Genomic DNA, 23,859 nt, shown 5'->3' with positions numbered 1-23,859 from the left:
AACCATATATAATTTAGCTCTGGCCTTCACTCACAAAAAAACATTTTGTTGAATTGGACACATTTTTCGAAGCTCTATTGACTGACATGCAATGACTGGGACTGATGGACGAATCTGCGAGGATTGAACTAGGAGCATATAAATAATCCTATTGAAAAGACAGCAGCTCCATAAGAGGCCAACAAGAGTGACAAGGTGTGTCAGTGTGCTGAAGGAGTTGTGACCAGCTATCTAGGCCAGTCTCTAAAGACTTTTCAAGGGGTAAAAATGCTGCTGCTGGAGTACTGACTGGAAGTATTGCTGATATCATGTCTACCATATCCTCTTAAAATACGTTATGGAGTGTGTTCAGTTTCCATAGATGTAGAAAAAGAGAGGAGGTATACTCATTCAAAATCAAGGTACCAAGCATAGGTGTGCCCAATGTCTGCTTTACATCCAAATGGATTGGGTAGAGAGGAACACTGCTGGATCAATGTGCTGTCTAAGAGTAGGAGTGGGGAGTGAAAGTGATAATGAGCAGAAGATACACACACACATACACACACACCTTTTCTCAGACAGTCTCTCAGCATGCCTAACTGCAAGACTGATCTTTTCAAACAAACACACACACGCGGCTTCTCGTACCTACCCACTGTCCCACACATCCACACACAAAGTATCTCAGTTGTGATTTTTATTCCAGTTGTATGCTGCCTTCCTTTTCAATCTCACAGTCAAACAGCTGTCTGTCACACACACACACACACACACACACACACACACACACACACACACACACACACACACACACACACACACACACACACACACACACACACACACACACACACAAACACACACACACACACACACACACACCACACACACACACACACACACACACACACACACACACACACACACAGCCGTCAGATACGCTGATGAATTCCCTTGGTTGAATTATTGCACCTGCCAATCAAATCCTGTCACTAGAGGATTTGTTTTTGTGTGGGTGGACGAGGCAATAATGTTGCTATTCCTTCTCTCTTCTTTGTTGATGTCCCCAATTTATCATAACCTCAACTCTTGCTTTCTACAGTATACATCTTCGTATCCTCTTCCTGTCCACGTATGAGCTTCTTTCTTTAGCTTGCAGCCCCGCATGCCTATGACTCCGAAAAGCTAACCTGTCTACCAAGTGTGAGAAGGTCATGTACACTGAACAAAAATATAAATGCAACACTTTTGTTTTTGCTCCCATTTTTTATGACATGAACTCAAAGATCTAAAACATTTTCTATATACACAAAATAACCATTTCTCTCAAATATTGTTCACAAATCTGAACAAATCTGTGATAGTGAGCACTTCTCCTTTGCCGAGATAATCCATCCCACCTCACAGGTGTGGCATACCAAGAGGCTGATTAGACAGCATGATTATTGCACAGGTGTGCCTTAGGCTGGCCACAATAAAAGGCCACTCTGAAACGTTCAGTTTTATCACACAGCACAATGCCACAGATGTCGCAAGTTTTGAGGGAGCGTGCAATTGGCATGCTGATAGCAGGAATGTCCACCAGAGCTGTTGCCCGTGAATTGAATGTTCATTTCTCTACCATAAGCCGTCTCCAAAGGCGTTTCAGAGAATTTGGCAGTACATCCAACCGGCATCACAACCGCAGACCACGTGTAGCCACACCAGCCCAGGACCTCCACATCCAGCATGTTCACCTCCAAGATCGTCTGAGACCAGCTACTCGGACAGCTGCTGCAACAATCGGTTTGCATAACCAAAGAATTTCTGCACAAACTGTCAGAAACCGTCTCAGGGAAGCTCATATGCATGCTCGTCGTCCTCATCGGGGTCTCGACCTGACTCCGGTTCGTTGTCGTAACCGACTTGAGTGGGCAAATGCTCACATTCGATGGCGTCTGGCACGTTGGAGAGGTGTTCTCTTCACGGATGAATCCCGGTTTTCACTGTTCAGGGCAGATGGCAGACAGCGTGTGTGATGTCGTGTGGGTGAGCGGTTTTCTGATGTCAATGTTGTGAATCGAGTGGCCCATGGTGGTGGTGGGGTTATGGTATGGGCAGGCGTATGTTATGGACGACGAACACAGGTACATTTTATTGATGGCATTGTGAATGCACAGAGATACCGTGACGAGATCCTGAGGCCCATTGTTGTGCCATTCATCCACGACCATCACCTCATGTTGCAGCATGATAATGCACGGCCCCATGTTGCAAGGATCTGTACACAATTCCTGGAGGCTGAAAACATCCCAGTTCTTGCATGGCCAGCATACTCACCAGACATGTCACCCATTGAGCATGTTTGGGATGCTCTGGATCGGCGTATACGACAGCGTGTTCCAGTTCCTGCCAATATCCAGCAACTTCGCACAGCCATTGAAGAGGAGTGGACCAACTTTCCACAGGCCACAATCAACAACCTGATCAACTCTATGCAAATGAGATGTGTTGCACTGCGTGAGGCAAATGGTGGTCACACCAGATACTGACTGGTTTTCGGACCCCCCCCGGACCCCCCCCAATAAAGCAAAACTGCACGTTTCAGAGTGGCCTTTTATTGTGGCCAGCCTAAGGCACACCTGTGCAATAATCATGCTGTCTAATCAGCATATTGATATGCCACACCTGTGAGGTGGGATGGATTATCTCGGCAAAGGAGAAGTGCTCACTATCACAGATTTTTTCAGATTTGTGAACAATATTTGAGAGAAATGGTTATTTTGTGTATATACTGTAGAAAATGTTTTAGATCTTTGAGTTCATCTCATGAAAAATGGGAGCAAAAACAAAAGTGTTGCATTTATATTTTTGTTCAGTTAATGAATACTATCGTGCACACTGCCATAGCTTTTCTGCAGCCTGACACTGGTGACAGCCCCACAAGACCTTCCGTGTCAGATTTGTTTCTATCGGCAGATCAGTACATTATTAAGTTCTTTTATATTTTCAAAGGAGCAGGCCATAACAGTTTAAAGCTGCCCTTGGATCCTGAAACTGCGACTGACAGTAACACACTCCTGTCCGCTTTTAATCTCACACACACATGCCCTTGGTGGCTCTGCTATATTATACAGGCAAAGAAGTGAGACAAAAGGGAGTATGGAGCAGGTAAAGAAGACAGAAAGTGCCATAAGAAAGATAGCTGCAAGAGCAAAAGAGCAACCTTGTCCAGTGATCCACAAAGCAGGAAAACACACAGAAGACGAGAAATGTCATCGGGAAATAAAAGTGTGTGTGAGTCGCTGTTTTTTGTATGGCTTGACAGCTTTAGAGTTGGTCCACAGATCTCACTAAACAGACTCCCTCTGATGGGATTATATTCACACAATGTGACCACAAGGCAATTCCTTGGGGGTGTCAGCTGCATCTGTTTATTTACAATAAGATGTGTAGGGGAGTGGACTGGCTATAGCTGATACTGGGGTCTTGATCAAAGAGGCAATTCTGTTTTTTAGGATAACTTTCCCTAAGGGTTTGAGGCCAGGGGCTATTTTTACAGCATCCAGAGCCCTAAGCTCTTGGGGCAAGAATGGTGTTCAGGGTGAACTTGATTGAAAATAAGGAGAGAAGGGGAAAAGAGATTTAAAACAACAGAAGGTTGGATGAGGTAAAGAGAGCGAACAAGCTTTCTGGCTGATGGGTGAGTAGGTACGATTGTTGCTTATAAAATGGGGGTTGTAAGCGAAGTGTGGTCTGGCAGGCCAGCAGATAGAGCCATATCGGGTCTTCCAGCTTAAAGAGGCATGTTTCAATCATTGCCACGGCTCCATTGCACTGCCAAATTGCACAGCTGTTGGCGTGAAGGTGTGTGGGAAATGTTGTGTCAATGTGTATACAATGCGTTTGTCAATGTCTGTGTTTTGGCCAGCGTGTGATTGGGTCTGGCAGAAACATGTGGCTAACCGTACCATTATTGAGATTTAAAGCGTCTCTTGAGCAGGGTCATGAAAACAAACCTGCTAGTCCGAGGGCAGCGTTAAGAGGCTGTTTCCTGCAGCTCCCTGGTTATACAGTATCTGAAGCAGAAATGTGATCAGGGTTATGTGTGTCCTCTGGGACTCCTCGTGAGGGATGTTGTCATTCTGTCTCCAGAGCGCAGAGCTGGTTTTGGCTTAGATGGCCTGATCATTTACATTGACACTGATGTCGCCATTAGCCAGCTGTCAGGAAGCCTGTCAGACATGTTTCACTATAGGCAGAGTTGTGGGCGCCCAACAGTGAGTCTCAGGCTCTGAAACTCACCTCCTTCCTTTTTGTTGTGTCTAAATGAAATGTTAGTTTAGTTAATGATTTAAAGGTCAGTATTCAATAAAAGTAGCAAGAGGAGAGAAGAAAGGAATGGCATTATTAGCCTCGCTGGTTATTCAACAACTCTAATGCAAGCGTGTAATTTGCAAAATGCCAGAGGTAATATGAGATGCTCATCACTACCCGAAGGCCCCTCAAACTGCCTGTTAAATCAGGAAAAGCTCATTTATTTATTTATTTACAATTACTGACAAACAAAACTTCGGTAATTGTTTCAATTTGAAGAATACAATGACAGATATGGTCATAACTATAATAGCTTTCTCCGACAGTTTGTTTGACGTGTTCTCATAAAAAACATCCAATTGAAACAGACATATGAAAACTGAACATCACAGCATTTTATTCATAAAATTAAATGACAACTCTCTTTAAGACTGTCTAGCCCCATATCAACACCGTTCTTCATTTCGGCTTGCGTCTAAAAATGTATATATTGCTGAAATAATTGCTTTATTTGGTCAAACATTATTATCTTTCAGACACATTTTATTTTACCTTTATTTAACCAGGATGGGTCTCATTGAGATTAAAAATCTCTTTTTCAGGAGAGTCCTGGCCCAAGAATGGTAACAGCACAGTTTCAGACAGTTTTACAGTTACAGACAATTAAAAAACCAAAACACAACACAGTCATACACCAAGTTTAGCCAAAGCATTTACAGACACAGCGGCCTGCTTCAAGGTCAGTTAAAGTTGCTTTGAGTGTTTCTAATGAGACCAGCTCTCTGAGTTTCAGCTCAGTTTGAAGCAGGTTCCAAACTTGAGGGGCAGCGTAACTGAATGCCCTTTTCCCAAGTTCAGTACGGACCTTTGGTACAATTAAAAGGAAAAAGTTCTCGGAGCGAAGCCGATAGGATCCTGTGCATTTTCTATTTATGTACATCTGGGGGAAGAGCACCAAGAATAGCCTTATATATAAGGATGTGTCAATGTTTCAGTTTACGCGTGGTCAGGGAAGACCATCCAACACGAGTGTATAGATTGCAGTGGTGCGTCAAGGATCTGAGGTTTGTGATGAATCTCAGTGCACCGTGGTAGACGGTGTCCAGCGAGTGAAGGCACTGAGAAGATGCATTCATATAAACCACATCTCCATAATCCAGCACAGACAGAAAGGTTGCAGACACTAGTCTCTTTTTGGCCTCATAGGAAAAACAAGACTTGTTTCTAAAGAAAAAACCTAATTTTATTCTTAATTTTTACCACAATGTGTGGTTTAAAAGAAAGCAAATTGTCAATTATAATTCCAAGATACTTATACTGCAACACAGATTCAATCTCCGTCCCCTGCAAGGTGGTGATAGGAGGAAGGTTCAAGACCTTGGGTTTTGCTTTCAAGAACATCATTAGCTTTGTCTTGGCAGCATTTAAAACAAGTTTCAAATCACACATGTTGGATTGTACAATTCATTCTGGAGCTGACAAAGAGCCTGTTTCGGGGTGGACGCTTACAAACAGAACCCTCAATCACCGGCCCCACACACAGCGACCTGCAGTTCATCAACAGTGTCTTCTGGGCTGCATGTTTTGTCTAATTCCTGCCACGAAGAGCTTGATATTCACTCACTACAACTCAAAATATCCCCCATTTGGCACAGATATCTGTGTGGTTCTTGAGCTGCAGTGAGTGAACTTGCAGTGGCTCACAAATTAATACAGTAACAGCTGTGTAATGGCCTCTGCACCAAATCTGATTTAGTTAGAGAATACTGGAGCCTTGAGCAAGGGACTGAATGTATGAAGTAGGAATGACTGAACTACTTGAAAGTTGACAGATTTTTAGATGTACAGTTCAAATCGTCCTTATAGATTATATTTTTCTTTTGGAAAAAGATTACCTAACAAAGAAAGATGTCTTCCATTTTCTAATAATTGCTCCCACAGTTGATTTCTTCACACCAAGCTGCTTACCTATTGCAGATTCAGTCTTCCCAGCCTGGTGCAGGTCTACAATTTAGTTTCTGGTGTCCTTTGACAGCTCTTTGGTCTTGGCCATAGTGAAGTTTGTAGGTGACCAAATACTTATTTTACTGAGGAATTTACCAATTAATTCATTAAAAATCCTACAATGTGATTTCCTGGATTCTTTCCCCCCATTCTCTCATAGTTGAAGTGTACCTAGGATGAAAATTACAGGCCTCTCTCATCTTTTTAAGTGGGAGAACTTGCACAATTGGTGGCTGACTAAATACTTTTTTGCCCCACTGTAACTAGAAATACAAAATTATTTTAAGGATCCTGAAAAACACCTGCAATATGACTTCTTATTGTCATATTGTCCTTTTTCTTATGGATTTTAAACCACTAGCCAAATTCTTGCCTGCGAACAAGAAGGACCATTAATAAAATGTGGTCTCGTAGAAAGGATGCTGTGACCACAGAAAAATGAAGTAACATATATTTCTAATGGGGTCACTAAGGTTCACAAATGCTTTAATGGTGAGAGCTAACCTTGAGTGGTTTTAAACTTGTAAAGTTAAACATGGAATAATACAAATATTTTTGTTTAATTTCACTTTTACATCATATTTGAATGATAAAATGTGTATTTGAGACATTATCATGGTTTGTGCTAGTTACTGTTACAGTTACTGGAAACAGTAACCGCCTGATTCTGTTTTAATTAGCCATACAAAACAAAAACGGTAATGATGATGATAGTTAGCCAATGTGCAGGATTACTTACTGGACCAGTTACCAGGCCAGTCCAGGACTATAGATCTCAGGAAGTAACTAGTCAGGATATAGTCTGTATAGTCTGCTACTTATCTCTCAATAGGGGATAAGTGCACAAAATGTAGATCTTAATATCCAACCTATTTATGCATTATTGAAATAGGCTCATATTCTCACTGCATGTGCTTTTATGACTCCTGAAAACTAATTTACCACACCTTTTTTGATTTACTTATTTTGTTAGGTTAATGTACCCGACACTGCAAATAACCACTCGTTTAATTGCAAACACTGCAAACTTTATGGGAGGATTTGTGTGTGGGGGCGTTTAATTTAAAGAGATTACTCAGACAGTTTCATATTAAATAAATAAATAAATATGAGTGTGAAGTTGACTCTGGCTGGATTTAAAAGTAATGGTTTGTCATATATCAGTGCCGAAGCGGAGCTTAATGCATCATAAGTCTGTCAGCTTCAAAAGGGATTGACATAAGACTGGGGTTTATCATACTGAGTCAAAAATAACTATGGAAACAGTCTTATAATCAAATATGAGAGCTCAAATGTATACTAGGTCACACTAAATGCATGATGAAGTGTGTTGCCTAATCTTTTTAACCGATAGTCAAGATTAGTATTACTTTTATGGCACGAGTGCATTGTGGTCATTTCAATTGCGAACAAATCTTATGACCACATCAGCTAATGTGCAAAGTGATGTCTTTTAACCACAAACAAATGCACCATTAGGATACACAGTATATTTCTACATGTATTATGCATCCTAGTTGACCTCAAATTACTACAGGTCTTCCTCCTATGGGAACTGCACTTCCGTTTTACATCCTCTATAGCAGCCTCAGTGTATGTAAATGGAGACACAGCCTAAAACTATCCATAAGGGCATCGGGGAGATTGTCCTGCTCTCCAGCCCATTAAAGAGGACTCCATTATCTGCACTCTGTACCACACACACACACACACACACACACACACACACACACACACACACACACACACACACACACACACACACACACACACACACACACACACACACACACACACACACACACACACACACACACACACACACACACACACACACACACACACACACACACACACACACACACACACACACACACACACACACACACACACACACACACAAACGGGGACACACACGGACACGGACACACACACGGACACACACGGACCATGACATCAACGCACATAAAGTAGTCCACCTTAAGTAGCTCCCCTCCACGCCACGCCATGCATATTTTATAACAGCTGGCATTAAAAGCCAAAGGAATAAGGAATGCCTGGCTAGGCAGCTGGGTTAGCTCTACGCCCTACTTCTTTTCTAGTTCAGCTGCTTTTGTTTTTGTTGCAAACACGCAGAACTGGACAGAGGAAGTGTCATGAGAGTGAAAGTGAGATTGTAACATTTAGGATCAAAGATGGAGAGGGTGAATGCCAATAAATCCCCTCACTGGGACAGGATCAAATTGGTTGCATGCTTTAATTAGCTTTTCTCTGCATATTGTCTTCATTAATATCCTTTCCTCCATCCTGCTGCTTCTGTGAGTTGCTATACAATGTTTAGGCAAGGTCAAACCCGGAGATATGTTAATACTGGAGGCTGATCAGCCCTCCAGCTGAGAGACGGCATGCTGCTGGGCCTGTGAACCAGGAAGACACCAAGATTGTCCTTTTAGCTAAAACGCACTGGACTGAGACTAATAACACACATCCATCACTGTTTGAGGCTGATAATAGCAGCTGGATGGCATCTTCGGGGTTGGCTGCTTTTTGTTTGAGTATGCATATATTTGTGTGTGTCTGCAATTGATTGGGTGATTACAGCTCTCTCTGTAGTATTTCCCCGTGTTTACTTGTTTGCATGCACACGTCAGGCATGGTGTAACACCCTGGTTAGTCAACATCCCCTGTCTGTCATGGCTGGCAGTGTTATGCCTCCTGCCTGACACTGGGTCACACCGGCAGGTTGTTCTGTCAGTGTAACACTTTGGAGTGTGTCATGCATCTCTTTTTTTGTCCCATCTTTCTCCCTGCTGCTGGCTGTGAGCGGAGGAATCTGAGGTCAGGTACAAGTCAGTTTTGTCACACACACCTCGGAGACTCGGGACTCGCACTTTCTTTCCTTCCGTTGAACTTTTTCCCTGCGTTGTTCTCCGCTCCACCACATCTCTGAGAATAAATAATTAATTTTGACCATTGCTTCTTCTTACCCAGTACTAGAATTAATGGTGGTCTGCTTTCATGTATGTTTGTGTATCCCCATCCTCAAATAAGTCTGAGTATGAATCTGAACAGTATGCTTTATACATAAAATATAAGTTTGGTTTTAAACATGAGTGTGTTCATGTATCTGTGTGATAATGGCTGTCTTGGGCAGATTTGCTGCTGATTTTGTTTTTTGGAAGTGAAGCTTAAACTTTAAATATTTTAGACCTAAACTCGACTATGGTGCCACTTTAAATCTGAGGATTGCAAGCCAACAATATCTGCTCATGAATTTTCAGCAAATCTACTGATCTGGCCAACATTCTACTTTCCGAATCCTCTGTACATCTCCGTGACCTGACAATTGGATTTAATGAGCAGTCGTACATTCAACCTAAACCAGGTTGGTTTCAGTCATCATTCTCAATAAACGTCACATAGCATGCATGGCCTAAAATGTAAATCTATAAATGTTGAAGGTAGATGGAAAAAAACATTTCCCTGACAACCATCATTTTAGAGCTGCTAATGTCCTAGTTTTGAGTGCTTTTTACCCCTGAAAGTATACCACTCTTCCCCTATCTTTCTAAACTGTGATTACGAATACTGTACTACTGTTTCCTTTCTACAAGACTACTGATTTATTTGTAAATTAAATGTTGTCAAGACAAAAGTAATAATGAGTCAATTCCTATCAACTTAAATAATCTTCCAGACACATGCTTACCCGTGAATACAGTGACCTGCAGTTCATCAATAGTGTCTTCTGGGCTGCATGTTTTGTCTAACTTCCTGCCATGAAGAGCTTGATATTCACCCACTTCAACTCATAAGATCCCCCATTTGGCGCAGACATTATTATCTGAATGGTTCTTGAGCTGCAGTGAGTGAACTGGCAGTGGCTCACAAATTAACATTTACAGTAACAGCTGTGTAATGGCCTCCGCACCAAATCTGATTTGTTTGGCTTATGGCAATGTAGACTAGGAAAAGGTCATGGTTTGGGTCAAATCTGAAATGTGTTAGCTTTGGTGATTATTGGGTAACAATAAAATTAAAATAGATACGGATCAACATTATTTTATTGAATGGTGAACTGAACACAAAGGCATATGAAAGAAAGAAAAAAAAAGGTTACAATTTAAAGTGCAAGTATGAAAATCCCTGAGGGTAAAATCACAGTATTTCTGGATGTGTTTATCACAGTGGTTAGAATTACTTATACCTTTGTGGCGCTGGTTACTAATAACCACATGTGTTAGGGGTAGAATTGAGGGCTTTGTCACTAGAATGTAAAAATCGTTTTGTACATTAACCGAAACTACCAATGTTCTAGTTTTTCTTGGAAGAAAAACTCCATTTCAATGCTCTTTCATTACTCAATTGTTCTACATTATTAATTTAATTAGATACTGCACTAATATCCAAAAATAACCTTCTCTATAGTGTAAGGCAGGGGTGTTCAAACTTTTTTCACCGAGGGCCACATACAGAAAAATATACGAAGGGCTGGGCCACTCGCTAGAGATGAAGTATATTGCCTCATAAATTAAGTTATAAGTTAGCATAATTAATCAAATGTAGGTAAGTTATAGCTTGATACTTAAAAATGCCTTAAAGGTCCCATGTCATGGCCATTTCCACTGATCATAATTCCATTGTTGAGGTCTACTAGAATAGAATAGATTTACATTGTGCAATTTTCCAAACTCACATTGGTTTCTCATACAGCATCTCTGTAAACTATGTGTATTCACTGAATTTCACTCTCTGCCTTTAACGGCTCGTTGTAGCTCCAATAGCTCCTGCCCCCACCCTCCCTGTGAGCACAGTGTGCTCTGATTGGTCGGGACGTTGTGAATCGCGCTAAGCTCCGTGGAGGTGTCGTTTCCTTGTTTAGCGATACACAGCGAAACACAGCCAAACTCATTCTGAGCACACACAAAGTCACAGCCGAAATAAAACAATAAGTGTGGCTTGATATTGAGTAAGAAAAAGGTTGATAAACGCTGTGAGAATGGGTCTGTAGAGAGAATTTTGCCACGATCCCAACTGTCTGTTATATCTCTCACAGGCTCTGCCCTCTACTGGACTCTATGGGTACTACCTTATCATGCAAGCATTCACCTACTGGGATTTCTATGGACGTAGCCGGCCCCGGGGCGGGCCTACCTGAATGCGTACGCATCTCACTTCCGTATAAAAGGAGGCCTCGCCTCCTGACCACCATCCTTTACTCTTCAGCGAGCGGAGGTGATAGCCTAGCACTGAGTCCGAGACGTATTTTTTGAGAGAAAGGAAGAAAGAGAAAGAAAGATAGCGGGCCCCCGACTCCCACCACCTCTGCTTCGAGTGTTTGGGGGACCAGGATATGGCCGAGGCGGTGCCATTTCACATTCGCCATTCCTTCCGAGTCCGGCGTCCATGGAAGTCCACCGCCCAGGGCTGTACTCTCCCTGGGTGATGATCATGGCGGCGGGTGTGTGGGCTACTCGCTCATTGCTAGAGATGCCCCCGCCTCACCAGGTCAGAGCGATTATTGGGCCGCAAGGCCGAATAAGTAGCTTGGTCCACGAGCCTTGCCCCAGGCCCGGTTCCCCCGGGGACCGGTGCTCGGTGGCTTCACATGATATAGGGTCGACCCTTCTTCATCACAGGCCGCCGCCGCTGCCTGCCTTGTGATGTCCCTGGGATATCACGTCGCATGGCATTTTTCCAAAGATGACCGTGTTGATCTCCTGGGAGCCCCCGTCTTTACGGAAGGGCTCTATGGATCGATCTCCTTGCTCACGGGATAAGGAGTAATCGCAGCGTGGCTGATTCTTGCCCATCCCCAGCGGAATAAACACTGTCCTACACTCCCCGCCCCCGCTGTAAACCCCAGTATAGGGAGCCAGCAGGTGGGCGTGTGCACGTGAGTGGAATAAACCGTGTGCTGTCAAAGCACTGTGCGGGTTCAAGAGACGCTATTGCCGGCGTGCTGTTGTCAGAAAACACACCTGGTATAATAGCTCCGATTAATGCATTTCACCGTTGAATGGGAAATACAGCGTTAATACGTGGGCGCGCGGCCCTCATGAGAGTGGCCGCGGTGCGTTCAGGGACCTCCGCAGGGGAACGGTGGTTTACGTTTGTAAACTCTAGTTCTGGAGTGAGGTGTGTGGGAAAATGCATTCAGTGAGAACGAGTGCATTTATCCCAGAGTAAGAGTAATCTCTCTCCACAATTCCACTTTTTCCCATAATGTCCGTTTCGAAGAGACGGCATTGTGACGGCGCGCGCGGCCCCCCTCCCCTGAGGCCGGGCGTTGTGCGTTCAAAGACCTCAGTAGAGAGAAGAGTCACCGCAGCGCGCGCTCCTCCACAGGCTTTTCTGCAGACGAGGGCGCGACGGTGAGACGAAGGGAGAGGTGCCGGCACGGAGATCTCGTGCCCGCGGCGCCCTCCACCTCTTCAGCCCACCCCGTGGAACCGGCGTGCCGGTTTTTTGCCGTCGATTGAAGCCTTGCCGTAGATTGAAGCCCTGTTCGCGGGGACGCGCAAACGTGACGTCATCGCCTGTATTGAGCGTTCGTCTACTCTAGTTTAATACGCTTTTCTCTCTCTTTTGAATGCTATATTTCCCATCAGACTAAACAGCAAACGGCTGAATAAATAATGTGCATACAATTGCGAGGAGGCTCGTTTTAAGGACACTTTTCAGATAGTCACAATCTTCGTATTGGAACAAACTTCCGTTTTTGAGTGCAGTCCCACTCTGTTATATTCCTCCTTCCTACAGAACAGACAATGACAGGATGTCATTTGTCAGTAGGCCTATAGTCCTATTTCTTAAAACCTTCTCTGTTGTTTAAGTGTCTGATAACCACGAATAGTAAGCAATTTTATGACAGTAATGATATAACATATGTCAGACACTGTGTTATTTTCAAGCAAGCCTAAAAGATAATGTGTTCAAACTGGCTTCACTTGCTTTAATTGCTCCTTTGTAATTTTCCTCTGTGGTTTCCTACTCAACACATGTTTGTATTGTAATGCCACTCATATTTTATTTTTTATTGTATTTTAAGGTGACATTGAATGCTTTGAAAGGTGCCCTAAAATAAAGTGTATTATTGATCTTATATCTGTGCCTATATCACACTATTAATGTTCCTTATTTTAGATCTGCACTGTTCTCTATAACATGTTCAGCAGAGCAGGTATTTCTCCAGCCAGATATGGCACCTCCCCCCTACAACTTTTTCCAGGACAGTCACAACTTCACCACAATCACACTGGTGTTGCATGTTCCCCTCTAGTTTATGCTCACCAAAGCATTTTACTCTGGGCCCAGCAGTTGAAAAACTAAAGAGGAGGTTCCATATCCGGCAGTGCAGTTGCTAGAGCTGCCGGATTTTGAAGCGCCCCCTGTAATTTTGGCCAGGATAGTCACAATGTCACCAAATTCACACTGGTGTTGCATGTTCCCCTCTAGTTTATGCTCACCAAAGCATTTCACTCTGGGCCCAGCAGGTAGAAAAATAAAGAGGGGCTTCCATATCCGGCAGTGCAGTTGTTAGAGCTGCCGGATTTTGAAGCGCCCCCTGTAATTTTGGCCAGGATAGTCACAGACTCACCACAATCACACTGGTGCTTGCTGTTCCCCTCTAGTTTGTGTTCACAAAAGCATTTTACTCTGGGCCCTGCAGGTGAAAAACTAAAGAGGGGCTTCCATATCCGGCAGCACCAACACCGGATCTGCCGGATTTTGAAGACCCTTTTTAGTTTTTCACCTGCAGGGTCCAGAGTAAAATGCTTTTGTGAGCACAACCTATGGGGAACAGCAAGCACCAGTGTGATTTTGGTGAAGTTGTGACTATCCTGGAGAAAGATATAGGGGGGGTTCCAAATCCGGCAGCACCAACACCTGATCTGCCGGATTTTGAAGCCCCTCTTAGTTTTGTACCTGCAGGACCCAGAGTAAAATGATTTTGTGAGCACAAACTAGAGGGGGACAGCAAGCACCAGTGTGATTTTGGTGAAGTTGTGACTATCCTGGACAAAGATATAGGGGGGGTTCCAAATCCGGCAGGAGAAATACCTGCTCTGAACATGTTATGTAGAGAACAGTGCAGATCTTCCCTATTGACACCAGGATTAACCTAGTCTAAAATAAGGAACATTAATAGTGTGATAGACAATTAAATGTAATGTAATAGAGGCACAGATATAAGATCAATAATACACTTTATTTTAGGGCACCTTTCAAAGCATTCAATGTCACTTTAAAATACAATTAAAAAAAAATAGTGGCATTACAATACAAACATGTGTTGAGTAGGAATATATAAAAATGATATTCAAAGGAGCAATTCAAGTGAGTGAAGCCAGTTTGAACACATTATCTTTTAGTGTGTGGGGTTTGTTCAACTTTTAAAAGATGTTTGAATGGTGATATACACAGTGATAGATGTTAATGGCTAACGTTTATAATAAATACATTTGTATTGATTTTAAGATATTTTCATAGTTCATACAATCATACGTATTGGGATAATTTGTTCGGATTCTCTAAACTTTAGAGAATCCGAATGCACTTTCACTATCCGACGTGTTTATGATGCGCCAGCGGACGTCATGAATGTGCGTCTGCTGTGGGGAAACTATGGAAACTACAGTTTTCTATACAGCGGACTACAACATGGATGTTTTAATAAGGAGGGACTACTGTAAACTCATCTAGAGACTCTGCACCGTGCTCTGACGCTGTTGCTTTATGCTTTATGAATGGGGACAACAGAGAAACATATTCTTCATGACCAAAGTTGGAATTGAAATAAAAAAGGAAAGTGAAACTTATGCTCGTCACCCTCTCCCTCCGGTCCACATTAATACAAATGATCCCAATACGTATGATTGTATGAACTATGAAAATATCTTAAAATCAATACAAATGTATTTATTATAAACGTTAGTCCTTAACATCTATCACTGTGTACATCACCATTTAAACATCTTTTAAAAGTTGAACAAACTCCACACAGCTGCGAACCTGCGAACTCTCACCCATTCTGTGTCGATGCGAGTTCAGTTCCAGAAGCATTGATACAAAATGAGGGTCATCACTTTGAAAGAGAAAGTTGTTTGAGTGTGTATGACTCACCAGAAAGGGAGGATGAAGAGGGTAACATCTGTGATGAAACATCTGTCATACGAACAGATGAGCACCCAAAGACACCAACACTCAATGAAACAGAAGACTTGGATCCACAAATCATTCCTGAAATGGAAATTCAAAACTTACCTGAAGACCTACTTGATGTTCCTTCAGCTGGAGCCAGTTCAGAACCTGTAGAAGTAATTCCTGCTGAACTGGAAGCTGCGGATTTTCCTTCAGTGGAAGATGTAACAAACCCAGACGAGGCAACTGTTCATGAGGAAATGGAGTCAAGTCAAGGAAAGACAGAGGAACAGACGGAAGCAAATACTCCTGTCAGGAGATCACTCAGACAACGTGAGCCGTCACGTCGGTTCCATTATCCTGAGCTTGGAAATCCACTAGTTTCTGTTGTTACTTCCTTGTTTCAAGGATTGAGTACTGCCATTGTTAACTCTCTTAATGATCGTATACAGTACAGATTGGTTTACAGACATTCCTAATACGGTTACAGAACCAGTTACCCAGCAGCCCTTTAAGCATGCACAGGGGCGTGCATATATTTAAGGGGGGAGGGTGTAACCCACTGGATAAACCAAGGTTACAAGGTTATTGTATTTTGTTTGTTAATAATTATTTATTATTTATCTAGTTATTTTATAGTATATTTTAGTTCAATGGTCAACTTTTAAGAACTAAGCTCATTGATTGCTGTTGGACAAAAATCCGCCAAGTCCCACCTCCTCACTCAGGTTAGTGAGAGCACGTTGAAGACGTGTGTGTGAGGGAGCAGCGTCAAGCTGGAAGAACAGAGACACGTGTGAGCATTATATGCACAAAACAGGCAAATTAATAGTTTTACCGGGACGGCGGTGGACCAATCTCTGGGGCTATTGTTGGAGGTTGGAGCTGCTTTGGAAAGCGGGAGTTTTGATTGCTATTTTGTTTTCCTCGGCTGGGTTTTTATGATACCCTTGGATAAAGAGATTCCGGATTTTCTGGATTCTGGATTGTGGACTCTGGATTTTCTCCCTGACGAGGGGGATGGCGAGCTACCATTGATAACCTGAACACCTCATCTTTCCGCTACCAGTGGTAGGATTTTGAGAATAACTTACAGGAACTGAACAAAGGACAATTTTCTTTTGGGGTTTATTTTTATTTTTATTTGGGGTGCACCCAAGTGTCAAGCGCTTTAAAACAGTTGGAATTATTTGGAAGAATGTTGTTTATTCCTGTGCCAATATATATAATTTTATCTTTATAAAATCTCAGTATTCACTTCATTCACTCTGGTGTTCGACTTCATTTATTACCCATCCTTTAAGAACCTGGAATACTGGTCCAGTTTACACACACCTGACACCCTGGTTACACTTTGCACAGCACAATTGATCACACACCTAACCAAATTAGGCTTTGCGATCAATTGAAAAAAGAGCACCCCCATACCTCACCAACAGGCGTTGTAGTTGGGAGTGGTGTTCGATGCAGGCGCGCGACAGGGGGCGACAGTGACAGTTTTAACTGTCATGCAGACTTTGAGTCTCATGACGGCTGCTCACATTGTGGTCCCGCTGGGGTTACTGCATATGCGCCGCCTGCAGAGGTGGTTGTCCAGCCTGCGTTTGGATCCCAAGAGGCACAAACAGCGGCTGGTGACCATCCCCCCCCTCAGTGGAGGGCAACCTCCGGTTCTGGGGGTCTCCCGGGCGCCTCCGGAGGCGGTCTCCACTGGGACGGGTAACCTCCTACATCACAGTGTTCACGGGAACAGGATGGGGAGGGACCTGCCTGAAGAGGGCTATAAGTGGGCGCTGGTCTCTAATGGAAACACGACACAGCAACCTCCTAGAGCTACAGGCGGTAGTGTTAGTCCTCCAGCATTTCATGCCCCTAATTCAAGGGAGACATGTATTGGTCAGGAGCGACAACAGCACCACAGTGGCTTATATCAACAGGCAGGGCGGAGTCCGCTCCGCCGCCTTGTTGGCCACAGCGGAGAGGCTGTGGTTGTGGGCATCAGAGGTGGTGTTATCTCTGAGAGCCCTCCATATTCCGGGACTGGAGGACAGGGGAGCCGACCTCATGTCGAGGGGCAGCCCCCTGCCAGGCGAGTGGGTGCTTCACCCAGAGGTGATGAAGCAGATCTGGGCCCAGTTCGGGAGACGGAAGTGGATCTGTTCGCCAGCCGGCGCAACGGCCACTGTGCCCTGTGGTTTTCCATGGCCCTGAGCGACGACCCGCCTTTGGGGGTGGACGCGTTTGCACACGAGCCATGGCTAAGGAAGCTGCTCTACGCCTTTCCACCGTTGCGTCTCATTCTCCCTCTCCTGGGGAGAGTGAGGCGAGAACGTTTGGCAGTCATCCTGGTAGCACCGGATCGCGTCGGGGCTCCGTGGTACTCAGAAATAACGCAGATGAAGGTGGGCCAGCCCTGGGCGATTCCCCAGTTCTGGGGGGCGATGTCTCAAGAGGCAGGTGCAATCGGGGCGTTACCCACTCTGGGCCGTCCTCTCCAGGCTTGGCTCCTGATAGGGACAGGATGAGACAGGGTGGATTGTCTGATAGCGTTATTCAGTCTATCCAGGCAGCTAGAGCGGGATCCACCACAGCCTGTTACAGGCCAAAGTGGCTGGGATTCCAGCGATGATGTGAGGAGCGGAAAATAGAGCCCCTATCTCGTGAGTTAGGCTCTATTTTGTCATTCTTACAGTTATTGGTGGACAGAGGACTAGCTCATTCTACTATACAAGTGTATGCAGCAGCCATCTCGTCCTGTCGTGAGGGATTCAACGGCAGGTCAGCCTTTTCTCATCCACTGATGTTGCAGTTCCACCCCACAGTGGGACCTGCCGCTGGTGCTCGAGGCTTTGGTCACAGAACTATTTGAGCCTGTCCCACGGGGGTCCGTGCGCACTCCACACGAGCTGTGGCTGCATCAACAGCATTATTCAACGGTGTGAGTGTGGCAGACATATGCACGGCGGCGTCTTGGTCAACGCCAGGCCCCTTCATAAAGTGTTATCTCTTGTATATGTCTGGCTCTTTCTCAACGTCTGTGCTTGCTGGGGCAACACAGGACTGGTGAGGAGGGGGGGGGCTGTTGGTCATTGGGCATCTGACCCTCTTCCCGGGCGTAAAATGCCCTTACGTTTCTCCGGACCCCTGGAGGGTCGCGGGGGACGTGGGGTGCTCTGGGCCCTTTTCAGGGCTGGAGGGCTCCCCTCGCCTGCTTGGGGGCAGGAGGGGGAGAGCCCTCCATACTATAGTCCCTACACACTCTGCACAGGGTCAGTGTTTGAGTGTGGGGACATAGGGGGCACTTGCATTCTCCCCGTGCTCTTTAGGGACTCAGGAGGGAGAGTGCATAGTGAACCCATACAGGGCTGGGGTTTTTTCCCTGACTGCCTATAGGTGGATGCAGGGGAGCCCTCAGCACTGTTTTTTTTCGAGCACACTTTTTTTCGTGAGGCAAGCGCGTCAGGGTGTGCTCTATCGGCCGCAGCCCAGACTTCTCCACGGTTACAACTGAGGGGGAGGTGAGTGAGGCGCAGTGGCTGCTAAAGCCGGTCAGGGACAGTGAGGTGGAACGGTGTGCTGGACGACAGTGCGTGCATACATCGGGGCTCCGCCCACTGTACCCATAGAGTCCAGTAGAGGGCGGAGCCTGTGAGAGATATAACGTCGGGTTACGTATTGTAACCCTTGTTATATTAGCACAGGCGGAGCCCTCTACCTTGGGGCACTGTCTGTCCTATACCGCTCAGGATGGTGGTCAGAACGCGAGGCCTCCTTTTATAAGTGAGATGCGTACGCATTCAGGTAGGCCCTCCCCGGGGCCGGCTACGTCCATAGAAATCTCAGTAGGTGAATGCTTGCATGATAAGGTAGTACCCATAGAGTCCAGTAGAGGGCTCCGCCTGTGCTAATATAACAAGGGTTACAATACGTAACCCGATGTTATCAGCCTGCAGCCAGGGAGGAGAAATCAGCAGAGCTGCTTGCACTGAGTGTGTGTTTGAGGAAGTCTGTGGATTGGTCAATTTGGACCAATCAGCGGGAGCTTAACGTAACGGCTCCGCGGACGTAACGTAACGGCTCCACGGATTGGTCCATTTTGTTCCGGGTACGGTTGACATCATGCGTACCCGGAAGAATCAAATGGACAATGACGTATCTCCAACGAGACGTTTTGGGGAGGTATTTTTTGTTTTAGAGTTTTACTCGCTACAGGGTGTACTTTGAGGGTTTTGACTCTGCACACCGTTTACATGCATAAAAACCTTCATAACACACAAGGGGACGGGTACTAACCGGAAAAGCATGACATGGGACCTTTAAGAAAAAAACAGCCTGTATCACAGCTCTCCATAGGGTTTCATTTAATTTGTTGGCAGCTCATTCCCTCAAAACAGAAGCCTCAGATTGCTTATAATAAGGGGAAATATGAAGGGGTATATTTCAAGCTTGTTAGGTAAATAAGTTATTGGGCCTTCTTTTCTTATCAACTAAGATTTGTTATAACATTTTCCCAACTTTAATTGACTGAATTTATTTGAAACGTGGGCTTATTAACACATGAATACTACTGTGTAATATATTTTTACATATATATTTAAGAAGTACAATATAAGACAAGCACAAGTTTTATTTGTGGGCCGTATTACATTAAACCTTTTTTAATTTGCTGAGGGCCGATTCAAAATTGCCCACGGGCCGCATTTGGTCCCTGGGCCGTAGTTTGGACACCCCTGGTGTAAGATTTATCCGATACGTGGTTGTATATGTTTTGCCTTTTCTTGGTCTTCAATACAGAGAAGCAGAGAAAGCATTATCCCAGTTAGATGAGGTTCTGGGGGAGGCAGTTTTGGCATCTTGGAATACCACAGTGTTACCACACTGTCCAAGAGAGCTGTAACCTGGCAACCTGCACCTTTAGGATGCATGGCCCTGACTCCAGGTTGGCTCCGGAGGTCTGTGTGAAAGGCATGTATGGTTGCCATCTGCAAGCCCCAGGGATTCTGGCCAAGATGCATACAAAGCCAACCCAACACACATTGAGTCACCTACATGCAAGAATATGTACACATTGTCCAACACACTCAGCCCCCTTTGCCGCTGGGACCCGTCAAAGTTTGGGTGCAGGCATGTGTGAAGGAAGTGAACTATAATCACTCTCAGTGCAAAAGATCAAAATCCTATTTCCAAGAGAGGCAGCTCTAAGCTGAACAAAGCCTCCATCTCTCAGGCTTGCACACACACACACACACACACACACACACACACACACACACACACACACACACACACACACACATCACACACACACACACACACACACACACACACACACACACACACACACACACACACACCCACACACACACACACACACACACACACACACACACACACACACACACACACACACACACCACACACACACACACACACACACACACACACACACACACACACACACACACACACACACACACACACACACACACACACACACACACACACACACACACACTACGCACAGGAATGTATTATTCCTGCATCTGATTCCTGTGATCAGCTGGAAAAAATATATGAAGATAATGAAATATAAATGTCTGGAATGTAAATGTTGGTGTTGCCAAGTCAAAAAGGTTCATTACAAACATTTTAGTGATTTGGTCGAGATCAATGTGGGGAAACTTCATTGCCATTATTTGAAAGTTCAGATTAGCTCCTTAATACTGCAGGTCTATTGATAGTGATTATAGGATTAACTGTACAAGAAAGTTTGTGAAAATAAACATTAGCTGAAGATGATGCCAAATCAAGACGGTCAATCAAAGGCATGTCCCCACAGCTTCTTTATGTTTTTTTTACTAGTGCACTGCTGCTGAAGATAGTGGGAATCAGAACATAACGGGAAGAGAGACATCACTCCTGCCCCATCTCCCTTCTCAGTTTGTTTGCTCAGACTCCAAGGGAAGCAGTTATAGATCATATGTGTTGAATACACTGAAGCTGATTAGTGGGGACGAGTTGAACGCTCAAAGCTTCTTTTCCTAATCCCGAGATTAGTAAAATAATAAGAGGCCTGTCTTGCTGCTCACGCTCACACAGAGACAAAACGCTGGTTTTGGCTCAGTGCTGAAAACAGAGCTGGTATCTCCACTCTCTCAGAACAGTCCCTTGGCCACAGTAGTGACAGTCCTAACTGGGAGAGCCACAGCCAGGCTTATTGGCAGACCAGTGTTTCCAGTGTGAGCCGTGCCCAGGAACAAGCTAGCATGTTGGAGAGTGGAAACTAATGCTGGGTGGAAGATTAACCAGTAGCATAATTGAAGAAGTTCCAGGCTTTCTCTTTCAGATGCTGATATGTTTATTGGGTTCCAGTCTCTTCTTTGTTTATTATGGTTCACTATTCATACTTCTATTGTTCACATGTGGGTGCACACACCTACACCTGCACACCATTTTGGGCCTGATTATTAACCTCAGGGGGCAATCTTTAGTTATATTGTGAATACAAAAACTACAAGAAATAAGAAAGGTAACAGTTGGTGAAGCAACATTTTCTACCGATGAATGAAGTCTAAAAATACCTCCCTTAGATGGGAATAGAAACTTATGAGCTTCACTAACTTACTATTCTATAAGAAATATTATGTATTAGACATTTTAGCCACTCCTGAGACAAAAAAGATGTTGGTGATCCACACAGATGAATGAATGCACATGAATAAGCAAAAGGGGAAGCAAAGCAGAGAAAATGGGAAATACAATTATCCGTGTCTGTTTGACCCCAGGGAATTCGCAGCATAATGCCACTGGATCTAATTCACTTGCAAAAGAGTTGAGCAGGATGTAAAGCTTGGTTCACAGTGGACTCAGACCATGAAAAAGCCTCTTTTCCTCCAACCTTTCACACAGACAAAGAGCTGCCGCATCTCCACTCCATGTGAGAATCAGAGCTTTGAATCTGCATGTGGGACAGAGGCACCCAGGCTAAAAACAAACACTCACCATGAATGAATATATACGTTTGCTTTATACTGATTGTTCTTTCATACAAACACTTTGAAAGAGAGCAGGCCAGCATACGGTCGTGAGGACCGGCTACTCACCCAACATTAGAGGGAGTGCATCTATTAATGTATTCTTTTTAAAAACTGCTACTCAGTGGACCGTGAATTGAGCCCTTTCATAGGAGCCCATCTCATAATGGTGTGAAATGAGGTGAAAATAAGCAGACTTAAAAGAGACGGCTTTGCAGGAAGTCTTCCCCGAATGTCTGTGGAGGTTTGTTGAGGTGACCCAAACAAATCAGCTTTTGAAGGGAGTCAAGGGTGAATTCAGCGCACTGGGAAACAAACACATACGCAGGCTTCTCTGGCTGTCAGCGGATATGCATGTCAGAGCTAGTGCTGTCTTTTTCTCATTGCTAGGCTTTTATCACGGTGTTCACTGCCTTCTGGGAAATGCTTGTCCCTGGACTGCCAACTGTAACCAAAACATACAGCCTGTCAAACTGATTGCCATGCACATGCAGAAAAGGAATACCATCAAACACTGCTGAACTTTCAAGTTTGAAAACCAAACTCATAATATTCATGACGATTAATACATTGTTAGGAACATAATAAACTAAATCGCACTTCTATTTGTAGCAGGGAACTGTTGCATGGAAGGGCATCTGGGTGCTGCATATTTATCAAAGTGACAGCCGGCGTCAGGGAAACAGGGACTCCAACGTAACCACTTACTCACTAATGGCTTACACAGGGCACGGATCATTATCCCTCACAGCACAACACAACACCAGGCTGCACCGCACCATGCTGCACGGCAACCCTCTGTCCTGCACTGGCTTCTCTGCAGTATGAAGAGTGTAGGACAGGGGTCTTCAACTAAAATTCAACGAGGTCCAGTTAGAGAAAATCTCCCCATGCAAAGGTCCGGAACATCAAAATGTCTAACTTCCTTCATGAATTAGTGTGATATATATATTGAAGTGACCTGTAGCTTTATCAACGTCTGCATGTCATCAACAACTGACTGCCAATCAAATAAAGAAAGTACAATTCAAAAACAACAACATTTATTGTCAATTAACATTACTTAAATACTGTGGATATGTGTAATGTTCCTCTCGGGCTGCATTTACAAATAAAATAGAGAAAATAAATAAAATAGCTTTTGAAAATATGTGCATCTTAAAAGTGCTTAATTTTAGATAAATTAAATAAAGTGTAGCAGCAGCTTGAGTGTCTCTTTTTCTTTGTTAACCGTTTCACAGCATGACTTAACAGTTTCAGCCGATTATAGAACAATATCAGTCTTTACACATCATAACAATTGAACTGTTTTAAAGTTTCTCTTTCTTTCCCTCTTATATTGCAGTCCATCACTCACTTTTTTTTAAATTCAGTGAGAGAATTGAGCTCGAGCTTGTCC

This window comes from Gymnodraco acuticeps, unplaced genomic scaffold (assembly GCF_902827175.1).
Source record: "Gymnodraco acuticeps unplaced genomic scaffold, fGymAcu1.1, whole genome shotgun sequence".
NCBI lineage: Eukaryota > Metazoa > Chordata > Actinopteri > Perciformes > Bathydraconidae > Gymnodraco > Gymnodraco acuticeps.
The sequence above is the reverse complement of the archived record's forward strand: the minus strand, read 5'-3'. Positions refer to the sequence as shown.